Source organism: Acinonyx jubatus, chromosome A2 (genome assembly GCF_027475565.1).
Source record: "Acinonyx jubatus isolate Ajub_Pintada_27869175 chromosome A2, VMU_Ajub_asm_v1.0, whole genome shotgun sequence".
Taxonomy (NCBI): Eukaryota; Metazoa; Chordata; class Mammalia; order Carnivora; family Felidae; genus Acinonyx; species Acinonyx jubatus.
This window is the reverse complement of record NC_069383.1, coordinates 124,762,570-124,779,966: the sequence shown is the minus strand read 5'-3', so window position 1 is coordinate 124,779,966 and position 17,397 is coordinate 124,762,570.

Below are 17,397 nucleotides of genomic sequence, written 5' to 3'. Positions count from 1 at the left end.
CTCTCTCACGGAGTTGAATCCACTTTTAGGAACTTTTTCTGAAATTCGTTGATGCTTCCATCAAAATCTATCAGTCCTTTGCCTTTCCTCTTGACTGTGCCAGTGTATCAGTTAAATTATCTGATGTATATTTTTGTAAGCAAAAGTAGATGCTTAATCACTTGGACATAAGGATGCCATTTTATTGAACACAAGGGCAAGAAATGTGACAGGACTTCTCAAGGACTGGCTAGAATCAGGAACTGAAAAGCTATTGATTCTTCAATAACATAACATTTTGTTATGTTTAGAAAACATGGTCAAATTTGTTCATTCATGTCTGTAGACAACTTTTTGTTCCTGCATGCATGTGTTCACACCAGAACTCTCAATTTCATGTTTGTTACACATCAATGGGATGCAGACTTTGGCCCGTGTTTGTATTAGTTGTCTGGCCCTTTATCAATAAGCCCTTTATCTATAAGGGGAAAAGGATGTGTAGTCCAACTATCATTGTCAAGAGTGATCCCTGAGGGTAAGGATAAGTCAGATGATTGTGGATTTCTCAGTCATGGAAAACAAATGGTATTTAGGTTCTATTTTTAAATGTACATAAGAATTTTAATATAAAAATAAAACTTGCATATGATAAAAGATATTCAGGTAGATCATTATGATACCAAATGAAAATAAAATATACCATTCCTAAAGTAACCACTTTTAATTTTTTTTAATTTGATTATTTTCTTTTTACATATTTTATAAACTTAACATAGAGAAATAAGGCTTAGTGTTCAGCTTAACTGTTTTCCCAGAGTGAACATACCCATGCTATCAAAATCCAGATCAGGAATTAGAACATTACCAGCACCACAGAAATCTTCCTTATAGTTTTTCTCTGTCATCATAAAATGTAACTACTACTTTGTATTCTAATATCCAAGATGAGTTTTGCCTGTTTCAAAATTTTTCATAGATGGAACTATACATTTTTGGTTGATTGGTCTGATTCTTTGAGTAAACATTATGTCTTAGGGTTTTGTCTGTATTATTATGTCATTGTAATTTGTATTTTTAATGCTGTAAAAGTATCCAGTTTTTGATAATACTGTATTTATGTGGCCTAATGTCCATGAGCATTTACATTTGTTTCCAGGTTTTGGTAATTTCTAATAATACAGCTCTGAACATTCTCATGCATCTGATTCCCTTTACATATAGACACATTCTTGTTGGATGTTCTTCTAGAAGACATACTGCTAAGTAATACAGTATGCATATATTAAATAGTGGCAAAGAGCTTTCTAAAATAGTATACCAATTTATACCCATACCATTAGCATATGAGAATTCTTGGTTTTCTACGTAGTAGACAACATATGGTATTGTTAGACTTTTTTGTTTTAGCCTTTGGTCTGTATAATCATATTACCTTGTGGTTTTAATTTCTATGTTCTTGATGATGATAATTGAACATCTTTTCATTTATATGTATGTATATACATACATATACATGTAACATATATATACATATATACATATATAGATATACATATACGTATGTATAATATACGTTACATGTATGTATGTATAGTGACAGTTCAAAAATTTTGCTGATCTTTAATTTGTTTCCCTGTATTTATATATATATATATATATATATAAATACATGTATATATACACATGTATACATATACACATATATTCATGTATGCAAGTGTATGTGTGTGTGTCCATATGAAGGAATGCATTCCATATATAGATCTTATGTCAGATAGATGTATGGAAAATACAACTTGTAAATTTGTGGCTTGCTTTTTCACTGTGGAGATTATCCATCCTTAGTTTACAAAATTAGATCTTTATCTTTCATGAAGTCCAATTTATTGATGTTTGAACATAATTATGGTAGGTTCTTTTGGTGTCTTGTTAAAGAAACTCTGACCACCCAGAGTCATGAAGATACACCCTTTGGTTCTCTTCCAGATGAGTTTTATTTTAGTTTTCATGTTTAGGTCTATAGTTATTTTGTGTGTATTTTGCGAAAGGAACACAAATTATTTTTTCCATGTGAATACCCCAGACCCAGAATCACTTTTAAAAAGGCAATTATTTAAAGTTTACTTATTTATTTTGAGAGAGAAAGAGAGAGCAGGGGTGAGGCAGAGACAGGGAGAAACAGAATCCCAAGCAGGCTCCACACTGTCAGTGAACTGTGAGATCATGATCAGAGCCAAGTTCCAAGTGAGCCACCCAGGTAACCCTAAAAAAGCTATTATTTTACGGTGCATTGCACTCTCACCTTTGTTACCAATAAAGTGACCATATATGTGTGGATCTGATTATCAGATCTGTTCTGTTTTGTTGGCATATTTGCATATCCTAGTACCAATACCACATTGTCTTAATTATTGCCATCTTAAGTATTGCCATCTGGTACCAAAATCCCTTTGTCTTTGTTTTTAACAACATCCTTGGCTATCCTTGCCTTTGCATTACCATATTTTGGAGTCTATGATCAATTTCTTTCATAAATATCTGCTGAGATATTGAGAGAGTGTATCAGAATTGTAGGTAAATGTCAATAAAGACTTAGATTTTATCGTACCGAGTCTTGCCATCCATAAGTATGGTATATCCTTCATTAACTCATGCTTTCATCAATGGCTGATAGTATTTAATCAATTTACTATCCAAGAAAACATTAATATTTGAGTGCTAAAACTGGTTTCATACACTTCAACCCAAACAAGATTGTGAAATTTGGATTCCAGGTACCTAGTTTAGCTCTAGTAGAATGGGATTGAAAGTGATGATGGTAAGGAGATGAAGAAGACAAGATTTTCCACCTTTTTCTTACCATAACAAATAATTAATTTTCTCAACTGCTTTAATTTTGTAATGTCCTTAACTTGATGTTTTGAGGTAGTTGTTTTTGTATTTTCCTAACTGTAAAACAAATTTATATTCCCTCTTTATCCTACATCTGGGATTTTTTTAAAGGCTATGTTTAATGTATAAATCACAAAAATTCATGTTGGAATGAAATATAGAGTTTGATTCCTGTGGTAACAAGGAAGCGGAGGGAAACTCTGTTTCTCACCAAATACTCATGTAGCTAAATGGATTAGGTTATGGTTGATGGAAAAATCTTTTTCAGGCTTCCAAACCAAGAGTGACTTTTTTGATAGATCTAATCTCAAAGTGAGAGATTTCAGGAAAGAGAAAATTATTTTAGGCATGAAAAGAAGGCATTACATATTAGTTTGTTGGATTTCATTTCCAAGTGAGGATTTTCACATCAAGAAAAGTAAGATCTATGTATATTCATCATCAGCGTCATCATTATCATCTATCATCATTCTTTTTAATATTGGGTAATGATATTTACAGTATATTTCTATCCCATTATCTTCAATTCGCTGTAAGATCAAATGTGTTTCATAGTTGACACATCTGAAAAAAAAAGACCGGTAACCTGGGAGCTAAAATGCATCTGAAAATATAACTCTAAAACAGTATTTGTCTTCTTTTATAATAGAATCACCAAGAGTTATAAGAGAAAAGAAAGTATTCATTGACAAAGAATTCTTGATTCCCTCACATTTAGCAATTTTGGGCAAATGATGGATTGAAGGTTTGGGTAGCTTTAGATCTAAAAGATTTATGTAATGAATAATTATTCTGACTTTTAGCTTTATATGTAGTCTTCAGGTCAAGTGAAATGGCTGCTTTCACAAATGTTATACAACACCAAATTGTTTCATGGTGATGGAAATGTGTTTAATAAATACATTGTCAGGAATTATTTAGATATAATAATAATGACAATAACAATTATAATAACTAATATTCAACTAATATTCATAACAGTTATAATAACAGCTAATCTACTATATTCATGTTCGTGATGGGCTATGCACTTTTCTTGCCCTATAAAAAACTTATGAAGTAGGTACAAGAGTACTACTTTTAATGTTTGTTTATTTTTGAGAGAGAGAGAGAGAGTGCACAAGCAGGGGAAGGGCAGAGAGAGAGAGAAGGAGACACAGAATCTCCTTCTCTCAGGCTTCAGGCTTCAGGCTCTGAACTGTCAGCACAGAGCTAGATGCGGGGCTTGAACTGAAACCATGAGATCATGACCTGAGCCGAAGTTGGACCCTTTACCGACTGAGCCACCTAGGCGCCCCTGTACAGGAGTATTTCTATTTCACTAGTAATGAGCAGGCCAGGGTTTGAGTCAGTAAAGGGCATAATGACAAATTCAAATTCAGGTTTATCCCTCTAAACGACTATGCTTTTTAACATTCTACTGTATTCCATGGGCACTAACACCAAGTACTTATCTGACTTCTTGTAGTGAATTTCCAAGTGACAGCATGTTTATGCATGTAACACACATGTCTTTTCACCATTTGAGAGGCAGATTCCTTTTGTTTTGGGTTATTAAGAGCAAAGCTGCTGTGAACAAGTATGTACAAGTGTTTGTGTTAACATATATCTTATTTTCTCTTGGGTAAATATCTAAGTGTAAAATTCTTAGTAATTAGGAAAATGCATATTTTACATGTTAATATAGTGCCGGACTGTTTTGCAGAGGGGCTGTACCATTTAGCATTCCCAGCAGCAACACATGAGAGTTCCTGTGGCTCCATATTCTTAGCAACATTTGATACTGTCATCCTTTTAAAAATTTTAGCCCATTGAGTGGGTGTCTAGCAGTATTACACTGTGGTTTCTACTTTGAATTTCACTAATGACTAATAATGTTGAGAATATTGAGATGCCATTTGTAATTGAATTCGGTTTGTGTGTTCAAGTTTGTTGCCTATATTTTATTGAGTTATGTGTCTTCTTACTGAGTTTTAAGAATCTTTTTATATTCTAGATACAAGGCTTTTATCATTTATGATTTGCATAAATTCTTTTCCTCTTCCATTCTGTGGCTTGTCTTTTCTTTTTATTTATTTTTATTTGAGAGAGAGAGCATGCAAGTGGGGGAGAGTAGCAAAGGAAGAGAGGGAGAGAATCCTAAGTAGGCTCCACACTAAGGGCAGAGCTCAACACAGGGTTGGATCCCACGACCCTGGGATCATGACCTGAGGTGAAATCAGGAGTTGGACACTCAACTGACTGAGTCACCCAGGTGTCCCTGTCTTTTCTTTTTAAAGAGTGAGTGCCTTTTGAAGAAGAACATATTTTTTTCATGTTTATTTATTTTTGAGAGAAAATGACAGGCAGAGAACAAGGGAGGGACAGAAAGAGAGCGGAAGACACAGAATCGGAAGCAGGCTCCAGGTTCTAAGCTGTCAGCACAGAGCCCAACACGGTGCTCGAACCCACAAACTGTGAGATCATGTCCTGAGCTGAAATCAGGCACTTAACCAACTGAGCCACCCAGGTGTTCAGAAGAAGAACATATTTTAATTTTGATGACATCTAATTTACCATTTTTATCTTTATAGTTTGGACTTAGCATGTCCAATCTAAGAAATATTTGCCTAAACCAAGGTCATAAACACTTTCTACTATGTTTTCTTTTGGAAATGTTCTGTTTCCACCTGTAATATTTTAGTTTATGGTCCATTTGAAGTTAATATTTGTCTATCGTCAAGGGTAAGGATCAAGATTGAATTTTTTTGTATATGGATATCCAGTAGCTCCCACACCATTTGTCAAACTATTCTTTCCCAAATGAATTACCTTGTCACCTTTGGGAAAAATCAAATGACTTATTTCTGGACTGTACCTCTGTAGTCAGCCTCATAACCACATAGCACAAGTCCTTCAACTCTGTTACTCATTTTTCAAATTTGCTTTAGCTGTGGCTTTTACATTTCCATATAAAATTTAGAACTTATTTGTCAAGTTCTACACAATTCCTGAAGGGATTTTGATTGATTTAATGTTGAATCTATAGACCATATTGGAGAGAGTCAACATCATAATAATATGTAGCCTTCTGATCCATGAACATGGTTCAATTCTGCATTTATTTAGGTTTTGTCTAATTATTCTTAGCAGTATTTTGTAGTTTCAGCATACACGTCTTGAACATGCCTTGCCAAATTTATTTCTGAGCATTTTAGTTTTAGGGTCCCCAAGAAATAGCAATTTTTAAAAATATATCTAAAATTTAAATTGATTTTTTAGGACACAGAGATATAATTTATTTGCATATTGACCTTATATTTTGAGCTCTTGCTAAACTCACCTTACTTTTCTTAGCTTTTTTTTTAGGGTCCTTAGCATTTTCTGCATTGATAAATGTATTTGGATATAGTTAAATGAAGGTATATCCCTTTCTCATGAACCATTACAGGCCTTTTTTGCTCAGTTAGGTTGCATGGAATATCAGGTAGGTTTTTCTTGCAGATGTGAATGGACATGCAGACTGCAGATAATAAAAAAAAAGTGATTCATTTTCTTATTTCTTAAAGAGAATACTAAATAATTTAGCTGTAACTTAGCTGAGTATTCTTACCCTTCTTTGTATAAAATGCTATATATCATCCCACAGCCAACTGCTTTTGTTATAGAACGTGATTAAGTAGACTGAGATCAGGAAAACTCTGCTTGTATAGCAATATAATGTATATAAAGTACAAAGCCCTGCTCTCAATATGGATCCTGTAGAGAAGCATTCATGTGATAGGCTATTTTACACAGATTCTTCTATTAAATGGGATTTATTAGCACTGTGACTTACTTTATAAATACTTATTTCAAACTGAATTTTGACTTATACATGCAGTTTTGTAAGCACATGTAATTATATTTACATTTACATGCATAAACTAAGTCTACCGAGGTATGTTCTATTGTAAGTTTATAGGTTCACAATTACAAGACACTGTAAATTATTTTCAGTTTATCAGTTAAAGTAAAAAATAAGATTCTACTTGGGAGATTTGAGAGATTTTGTTCATTCTGTATTAACAATAGTTACTTTTTGTTTTTTTAATTTTTTAAATCTTTTTAATGTTTATTTTTGAGAAAGAGTGAGAGAGTGATCAGTGGAGGGACAGAGAGAGAGGGAGACGGAATCTGAAGCAGACTCCAGTCTCTGAGCTCTCAGTGCAGACACTAATGCAGGGCTCGAACACACAAACCATGAGATCATGACCTGACCTGAGCTGAAGTCAGATGCTTAACCAACTGAACCACCAAGGTGCCCCAGTTTTTGTTTTTGTTTTAATGTTTTTATTTTATTTTTGAGACAGAGGGCTAGTTGGGGAGGGACAGAGAGAGAGAGAGAGAGACAGGATCCAAAGCAGGATCCGTGCTGTCAGCACAGAGCCCAATGGGGGGCTCAACTCATGAAAGGTGAGATCATGACCTGAGCTGAAGTCAGACACTCAACTGACTGAGACACCCAGGCACCCCAACAATAGTTACGTTTACTGATTGCTTGTCATGTGCCAAGATCTGTTCTAAGTTGATGTTGTTGGTTTTTTTTACATTCTTTCTTATAACAGAAGTGTTAATTATTGTGCTGTTATTACCTTCTGTTTCTATATGATGATTCTCAGGCCCAGAGAATTCCAGTAATTTGTCCAAGGGTCACACTGCTAAACAACAGTGAAGCAGGATATGACACTTGAGGTTGCCATCTTTAATTCTACACTATGTTTTAATTGGCTAGACTTAATTATAGGCATCATTCATGTGCAAATGGCTCATGGTGTCTTCATAATGTGTCAACTTGGCTCAGCTAAACCACATCTCTCAGAATTCCATTTCTTTCATGTTTCCAGTTCATGTGGGCCATAATGGGGGTTCTTATTAGAGAGCTGAGGAGCAAAAGTAGAGCAGTAGCCATTTTGACATATTGTCATTTATTTGCTCCTTCGGCTCTCATCCTGAAATAGCAGATGGGCCCACAGCTGCTCTTCCTTCTCCCTGGTTCCTCCTTCACTTTCTCCTACTCTGGGCTATATCTATGTGGGTTTAACTCCGTGATGAAGGGTTCTGGCTTTTGCTGGACACCCACACCATCAAAATCAAAGTCAACAAGAATTTGTGCCAACCTAATGCCAGTCCTCATGAGCTACAGCTCACGCTTGTGGATCTCAGCTTGCTAGATTTCCCCCATTTTACAATCTTCCTTTCCCAGCGGTCTGCATCAGACGTCAAGATGACAGCCTTATGGAGTTTGCTTACCCAGCTTCCACAATTAAGTAAGGTCAAATGCCCTGAGATATTATCATTGTTATTACATCATTTCTATTGTATAAATTTCCATTATAAATATTATATATAATCATTGTTAGATGCATATATAATTTTATAAGGTATTACTATAATTTTATATTGGATAATTGTTATATGTATGTATAAGTGTGTGGGGGTGGGGGTGGGTGGGTGGGAGTGTGTGCATGTGTGTGTGTATGCCTTAGTGATTTTTCATCTCTGATCACTGACAGATTAATCTGTAGCAACTTAAAAAAATCAATGAAAATTTTTATATCAAAGGAATTATGTCAAGTGTCCAGTTAAGTGCCAGTGTTGTATACTGGTTAGAAAAAGTAGAACAAGGGCTGTGCAATCAGATTGGTTTCAAAAACTCAGACTTATGTGCCATGTGATCCTGGACAAGTTACATAACTGCTGTAAGCTTATTTTCCTCATTGCCAAAATAAGATCATTGTGAGAACTACCAGAGATAACAGATCAAGTGCCTAATACTTACCCAAGCACTTAAAGAAATGATAGATACAATTACTTGTATTGTTGTGACTGTCAGAATTAGTACTAAAGACATGGGTAATTTCACCTCTATAAAATCATCTATCCATATAACAATATTTAAGGAGACACAATGATAACAGTATTTTCTCTCTGGCAGAATCATTATAGCACTTTATTCCAGTCAGGGCATATTGTTGCTGAAGGACTAAAAATGCTTTTAAGAGGAAGACCAATCTGTATGTGTAAATAAAATTAGTAATAGAATTTTAAAAAGTAACACTTCTTAAGTGTCTGTGAAAGAATCCCATTCACATTTTAGAAGTGAGTTATAGTTCACATGCAAGAAAAGAAAGATACAGATGTCAAATTTTGCTGCATTTAACAGTTGTGTACACCCAAAAACAAGGCAAAGAACTTTATGATTATCCTCCTGCCCTCTTCTAGTCAGTTTCCTTACTGAGGCCACCCAGTCTAATTTTTCTCATGAAACATTATTGATGCCAGCTCTTCAACTGCATAGAAATCACTTATTAGAATATGTATACTTTTGTGTCTGGCCTCTATCATGCCACATAATGTTGCGATTCTTCCATTTTGCTGCATGTATCAGTCATTGTTCCTTTTTATTGTTGACTAGTATTCCACTCTATGAATATGCTACGCATTGTGAATACCATTCTTCTGAAGATAGACATTTGGATTGTTTTTAGTTTTTAGCTATTACATATAAATAAGGCTGCTAAGAACATTCTTCAGCAAATTATTTCTGGATGTGTCTTCATGTCTGCTGAGTGAAGATCTAAGTGTGGAGTTTTTGTGTCATAAGGTATGGTATACTTTATAAGAAACGTGTATCTTAAGTTGTTGTAATATTTTATGCTTCCGTGTATGAAAGCTTCTGTTACTCCACCTGCTTACCAACATTTGTTACTGTGAGCCTTTTAAATCCAACCATTTAAGTGTATACAAAATGGAATCTAATTCAGGTTTCGGTTTACATGCGCTTGATGACTGATGGTGTTGACCATTTTTTTTCACTTGTTTACTGGACATTCGTACATCTTCTATTGTAAAGTGTCTATTCAGACATAGGCCCCGGTTTTTTTTTTTTGTTTGTTATTTTTCTTCTTATAATTGATTTCTAGCAGTTTAAAAAATACATACTGTGGACATAAGTCCCTTGTCAGATGTATATATTGGAGATATTTTCTGTAAATCTGCATCCTCCATTTTTATTTTCTTTTTAATTTTTTTTAACGTTTATTTCTTATTGAGAAACAGAGAGAGACAGGGAATGAGCAGGGGAAGGGCAGAGAGAGGGGGAGGCACAGAATCTGAAGCAGGCTCCAGGCTCCATGCTGCCAACCCAGAGCCAGACGTGAGGCTCACAAATCGTGAGATCATGACCTGAGCCAAAGTTGGACGCTTAACTGACTGAGCCACTCAGTCGCCCCTATTTTCTTAATTGTATTATTTTGATGAAGTGCTATTTATCCATTTTAAAAGGATTTCTAAAAAAACAATTTGTTTTAGAGAGGAAGAGAGAGTGTCGGGGAGAAGGGCAGAGGGAGAGAATGAGAGAAGAATCTTAAGCAGGACCCACAGTCAGTGTGGAGTTCAACGTGAGGCTGGGTCGCACGACCCTGAGATCATGACCTGAGCCGAAATTAAGAGTAAGATGCTCAACCGACTGAGCCATCCAGGTGCCCCTCCAGGTGCCCCATTTTAAAAGACTTTCGTGGTTAGTGTTTTATGTGTCCTAGAGATCATAAAGATACTTCCAAGAGACTTTATGGCTCTAAATTTCATAATTAATTCATGATTCTTCTCTTTTTTTAAATAATCTTCTTAAATTAATTATTGGGTGTAAGATAGTGATCAGTGTTCATTGTTTTCCTTACATATATCCATCTTTTCCAACAGTATTCATTAACAAGTTGTCCTTTTCTTACAGAAAGATTTGGAGCTTTGTCAATAGTCACTTGGCAAAACATGTGTGGGTATCTCTGTATTCTGTTACATTGATCTGTTTACTTACACTAGTAGAACAGTATCTTCATTACTAAATCTTCATACACAGTCATGAAATTGTTAGTAAAAGTCAACATTGTACTTCTCTTTCAAGATGCTTTGGGTATCTTGTATTGTTAGCATTTCATAATAAATTTTGGAACCAGCTTGTCAATTTCTTTAAAAATCCTATTATAATTTTGATTGGGATTCAGTTCAACCAGTTGTTGGTTTTGGTGAGAAAAGTAAGTGGTGTGTTTTAATCCATATTATGGTATATTTCTCTGTTCATTTAGATCATCTGTGGTTTTTCTCAACAATGTTTTGCAGTGTAGAGATCTTACTCAATTTATGTCTAGGTATTTGGTATTTAGACATGCAAATGGTATGTTAAAATTTTATTTCCCAGTTGTTCACTAATAAGATATAGAGCTATGATTGAATTTTGATTATTGTCTTTAGATCACTTTGCCTTGCTAAAATCACTAATTCCAGTATTTAAAAAAACATTATTGGTGTTTTCTATATGCAAAATTACATCATATATAAATAATAAAAATCTTAATGTTGACTTTCTTTTTTATTTCTTTTTCTTGTTTTATTTTAGTGACTAGACTTCTAGTACAATGTTGAATAGAAGTGGTGAGAAAAGTTATCCTTGCTTTTTTTGTTGTGTTAGGGACAAAGCCTTCATTGTTTCACCTTTAAGTAGAGGTTTAAGGTTTTTATCAGTGCTATTTATCAGATTCAAGACTTATGTTTCTATTTATATTTTCCTGAAAAGTTTTTTCATTCCAATTATTATAATGATGTTATGTTTCGCTTTCTCCTTTTATCTGATAACAGTGTTATTTACATTGATTAATTTTCTGATGTTAAATTAACCTTGTATTCTTGGAATAAATTCTACATATTTATGATATATTATGTTTTCATATATTGTTAGGTGTTATTTACTAGTATTGCCTTAAGCATTTTGTATTTATGATCATGAGTGATAAACAGTCTACCATTATTTTGTCAAGTTTTGATATCAGAGTTATACTAATCCCATAAATCAAGTTGAACTATTTCTTCTTGCTTTTAATTTGAAAGAGTTATGTAAGATTGGTATTATTTCTATCCTAAATGTTTAATAGAATTTATAAGTGAAAGGATCTAGAACCAGAGATTTCTGTGGAATTATTATGTTTTTATTTTAATTCCACTTATTTAGCATATAGTGTTATAGTGATTCAACAATTCCGTACATCACCTGGTGCTCATCATGACAAGTGTACTCCTTAATTCCCATCACCTATTTAATACATCACACCACCCCTGCCCCTATGGTAATTGTCAATTTGTTCTCTATAATTAAGAGTCCATTTCAGGGCACCTGGGTGGCTCAGACAGTTAAGCATCTGACTCTTGGTTTTGATTCAGGTCATGATCTCATGGTTTGTGAGTTTGAACCTCAAATCAGGCTCTGCACTGATGGTGCAGAACTTCCTTGGGATTCTCTCTTTCCCTCTCTCTCTCTGTTCCTCCCCTACTCATGCTCTCTCTCTCTCTTTCTCTCTCAAAAAAGAGTCTGTTTATTAATTTGTCTCTTTCTTATTTTCTCCTTTGCTCATTTGTTTTCTCTCTTGAATTCCACATATGAATGAAATCATGTGGTATTCATCTTTGTCTGACTTATTTCTCCAATTTCACTTATTTCTCTTGCTTCATCCATGTCGCTGCAAATGGCAAGCTTTCATTTATTTATTGCTGAGTAATATTCCATTATATGTGTGTGTGTGTGTGTGTGTGTGTATATATACATACATATACATACAACATCTTCTTTATCCATTTGTCAGTTGATGGTCACTTGGGCCATACTTTGGGTATTGTAGATAATGCTGCTATAAAGGTGCATGTACCTAATTGAATTAGTATTTTTGTATATTTTAGGTAAATACCTAGTAGTACAATTGCTCTATCATAGAATAGTTCTATTTTTAACTTTTTGAGGATCCTCCATACCGTTTTCCAGTGTGGCTGAACCAGTTTGCATTTCCACCAACACTACAAGAGAGTCCACCTTTCTCCACATCCTCATCAATACCTGTTATTCCTTGTGTTGTTGCTATTAGCCATTCTGGCAGGTGTAAAGTGATATCTGACTGTAGTTTTGATTTGTATTCCCCTGATGATCAGTACTGTTGAGTATCTTTTCATGTATCTGTTGGCCATCTGGATGTCTTCCTTTGGAAAATGTCTATTCATGTCTTCTGCCCATTTTGTAATTGGATTATTTGATTTTTGAATATTAAGTTTTACAAGTTTCATACGAAACTTGTAGTATTTTGGATACTAACCCTTCATCATATATGTCACTTTGCAGATCAAGTATCATGATACACCACATTAATAAAAGGAAGGATAAGAACCATATGATCATTTCAAAGGATAAGAACCATGTGATCATTTGACAAAGTAAAACGCTGAACAAAATGAAGATAGGTGGGACATATGTCAAAGTAATAAAGGCCATATGTGAAAAATGTACCAATAATATCATCCTCAATGGGGAAAAACTGAGAACTTTTGCTCTAGGTTAGGAAGAAGATAGGGATATCCGCTGTCACCACTGTTATTAAATATAGTACCGGAGGTCCTAGACCTGCTATCAGACAACAAAAAGAAAAAAAAGTTCATCCAAACCAACAAGGAAGAAGTAAAACTTTCACTACTTGTAGATGGCGTGATATTCTATATAGATAACCCGACAGACTCCACCAAAACACTGCTAGAACTGATACACTAATTCACTAACATCACAGGATACAGAATCAACATACAGAAATCTGTTGCATTTTTATACATCAGTAATGAAGCTGCAGAAAGAGAAATTAAGGAATCTACCCCATTTATAATTGCACCCAAAACAGTATGATACCTAAGAATAAACCTAACCACAGAGGTATAAGACCTGTACTCTAAACACTATAAAACACTGATGAAAGAAGTTAAAGAGGACACAAAGAAATGTAAAGACATTTTATGCTCATGGATTGGAAGAAAAAAATATTGTTAAAATGTCTATTCTACCCAAATCAATCCACACATTTAATTCAATCCCTATCCAAATACCTACAGCATTCTTCACAGAGCTAGAACAAACAATCCTAAAATTTGTATGGAACCACAAAAGACCCAGAATAGCCAAAGCAACCTTCAAAAAGAAAAGCAAAACTGGAGGCATCACAGTTCCAGACTTAAAGTTATATTACAAAGCTGTAGTGATCAAACGCTATGGTACTGGCACAAAACAGACACATACATAGATCAATAGAACAGAATAGAAAACCCCAGAAATGAACCCACAACTGTATGGCCAATTAATCTTCAACAAAGCAGGAAAGAATATCTAATGAGAAAAAGACAATCTTTTCAATAAATGTTGTTGGGAAAACTGGAGAGCTACTTAAAAACTTAAAAAAAAAAAAAAAAGAAAAGAAAAGAAAAAGAACTTAGTGCCAAAAGCGTAGAAGGAAGGAAACTTGGAGACCTGAAAAGTTAAAAAGATACTTGCTAAATGAAATGTGTTGCAATGTAATGTGAGCACATCTAGTAACTCTAAGATCTTGGTAAAGGCTATAAAATTTATGAACAAAAATTAATATGTTCAAATTTCTTGTGGAAACCAGTGAGAGAACTTGTTTCCAGGTCATAGCTGATGCAAGCGCAAGGTAGAATCAGTTTGGGCAGACGAGAAGACTGACTTCTCTCTGACGTTGGACATTGCTATTTCATAAATATACAATCAGCCGTTAATACATTTTGTGATGAAAAAGTGGGGGGAAAACGTCTTTCACTCCTTTCTTTCTCCTAACCCTTTCCTAGCTGTATTAGGTTAGCATAATGGCTCTTCCACAATATTTTGAAAATATTGAGCTATTTCATGAACTATTTAGAAGCTTAATTGTAGGAACAGTTAGCTGCCGAAAGGAGCGTTTCAAAAATGTTTTATCTATATTCTGAATCTTTACAAAGAAAAATACATGTAACAAAATAAACGTGATCCATATTTTCCATTGCTCTGGAGATCTCATCCTATTTGCTTTCTTTCTTTACCTCATTTCTCCTTCTTCTCCTTTTTTGCTCCTTTCTGCCTCTGAACTTACAACTTTATTGATTTTATTAAAATTGTACCTGCACCGTGTAAACAGTTAAATAATTAAACAATGATACAGTGATTGCAAGATCAAAATAAAAATGACAATAAATTACATTATAAACTCTACCCACCACTAAGAACATTAGGTGATTATCATTTAATATTTTACCTGTAGAAAGGTAAATAGACATTAAGCAGGCATACAATTACTGTTGTTTTTAATTTAGGAGCACTAATTTTAAAGTTAATAGATAAAAACCTCTCTTAAAATTGAGTAAATAAATTAATTCCAAAGATTTTGTTTTTCATTACCGGAAATATTTCACAAATGATCCATTAGATTTAAAAAAGAGATTATAGGAGCAACTGGGTGGCTCAGTCAGTTCAGTGTTTGACTCTATTTCAGCTCCGGTCATGATCTCAGGGTCGTACGATGAAGTCCCGTGTTGGGCTGTGCTGAGAATGGAGCCTGCTTAAGAATCTCTCTCGCTCGCTCGCGCTCGCTCTCGCTCTCGCTGTCATTTTCTCCCCCTCTTCCCAGCCACTCTCCCCCTGTTGTGTGCTATCCTTCTCTCTAAAATAAAAGAGAGAGAGAGAGAGAGAGATTATAAAATGCATTAGTAGTTGGATTCTATTCTTTACCTTGTATTTCCCTATCATGAACAATAAAGACTGAGGTATTCCCACAGGTCTCTTTTTCACCCACAACTGTTTGTTTTTGTTGTAAATAACTGAATGATGTTTACAGTGCAGATAATATTCTTGGTTTATCTTTGCTTTCGCTCAACATTTGTAGATGTCGCTCTTTTATCTTCTGGCATCCAGTCCTGCCACAGATGTGATAGCCAGCTTGCCTGATATTTCTCCATTATAATTTAGTTTGTTTTCCTCTCTGAGTGCTTAAAGAATTCTTTCCTTTCTTCTTCTTCTTCTTCTTCTTCTTCTTCTTCTTCTTCTTCTTCTTCTTCTAATCTCTGGGATGCTAACTAAGCTATTTCTAAGTGTGAAGTATCTGCATCAATTTCTCTGAAATATCATGGGTTATTAAGTTTGTAGTTTTTCTTCATTGAAAGAAAAAAAGAATTCTTCCATATTTCTATCTCCTTTGCTGACTTCTTTAGTTTCCTATTAAGTAATGTCACTGTAATTCAAGCCCTTTTGACTTTTTCATTTGTGTTCACTTTGCTTACCTTAACGGTTCCTTTTATGTCAACAATCCAGTGTTTTGTATGGCTTCTATTTGGCTCTTTCCTATTTTTTAATTTATTGATTAGCTCTGCTATGATGACACCATTTTACCCTTCAGTGTTTGCTTGGGGGGGGGGTCTGAGAATATGATTTTAATCTCATACTGTCATTTTATTGTTGTTGTATATGCTCTCATTAAATTTGTGTTCTTATTAATTTGTCCTCTTTTTGTGAAGCACTTGTGAGGAACTTCATTCTGTTTGTTGAGATTTTATTTTTGCTCTATCAGGTTACTTACTTTCCTACTATGTCATACTTACCCTCTGTTTTTATTTCTCTATCCTTCCTTCCCTCCCTCCGATCTTTTTTTTTTCTTTCTTGCTCTCTTTCGCTCTCTCGTAGTGTATTTGCCTTCTTGCCATGCTTCTTTCATATTGTTTATGCTTAGGATATTCTGTCCATAAATTCTTTTGCTCGTAGTTAGAGTGAATGGATCTTGACTCCTCTCCTCTATTATCTAGTTTATGTTCCCCTCCAAGCTGGAGATGAAGGTTGGAGATTGTGTTATCTTAACCATGTTTCTGCAGATTGAGATGAAGCGGTAGGATAAGGGACGTGAAGGTGAGGGGAGTCAGGAGAACTCAGTGGAGAATTTTTAGTGTTTGTTTTTTAATTTATTTTGATAGAGACTGTGAGCAGGGGAGGGGCAGAGAGAGAGGAAGAGAGAGAATCCCTAGGAGGCTCCATGCTCAGTCCGGAGCCTGATGCAGGTCTCAGTCCCACTACCATGAGATCATGACCTACATGGAAATCAAGAATCAGAAGACTGAGCCATCCAGGTGCCCTGAGGAGATTTGGGCTGAAGTCCTGAAGCAGATCTCCATCTATCTAATTGGATGTTTTTCTCATGGCGGGACTACCCTTGGGTTTGGACCTTTTTCTCATCTGATATGTACCTCTGGAGCCTTTAACCGATTGAATCATGCTCTTTGTTTTCTTCCTCATGTCCACCATTAGATTCATTACTCCTCAGGACAGAAAGAACAAATGGCTGTCCACTCACTTGCTTCATTCCAGATTTTGGAAAGCATTTATAGTGAATAGTCATGGGATTTTGTTTACTCATTAGTAAAGGGGCTAAAGCATGAGAGCAGTGTTAGGAATCAAGTGGCCTTTGTCCTGTCACCAATATTATCTGCTAAAGAGCCTTCTGTGTTTTTTTTTCCCCCTTGTCTACAAGTTGTTCAAGCATATTCTGCTAGGTGATCCCCTTTTTCTTGTTTGTATTTTTATTTTGCTGCTATTTTTTTTTTTTGAGAGGGTGGTAGTTCATTTTTTGTGTGCACATTAGAGAATGGCAATTCTGTGTAGCCCTTTTTATT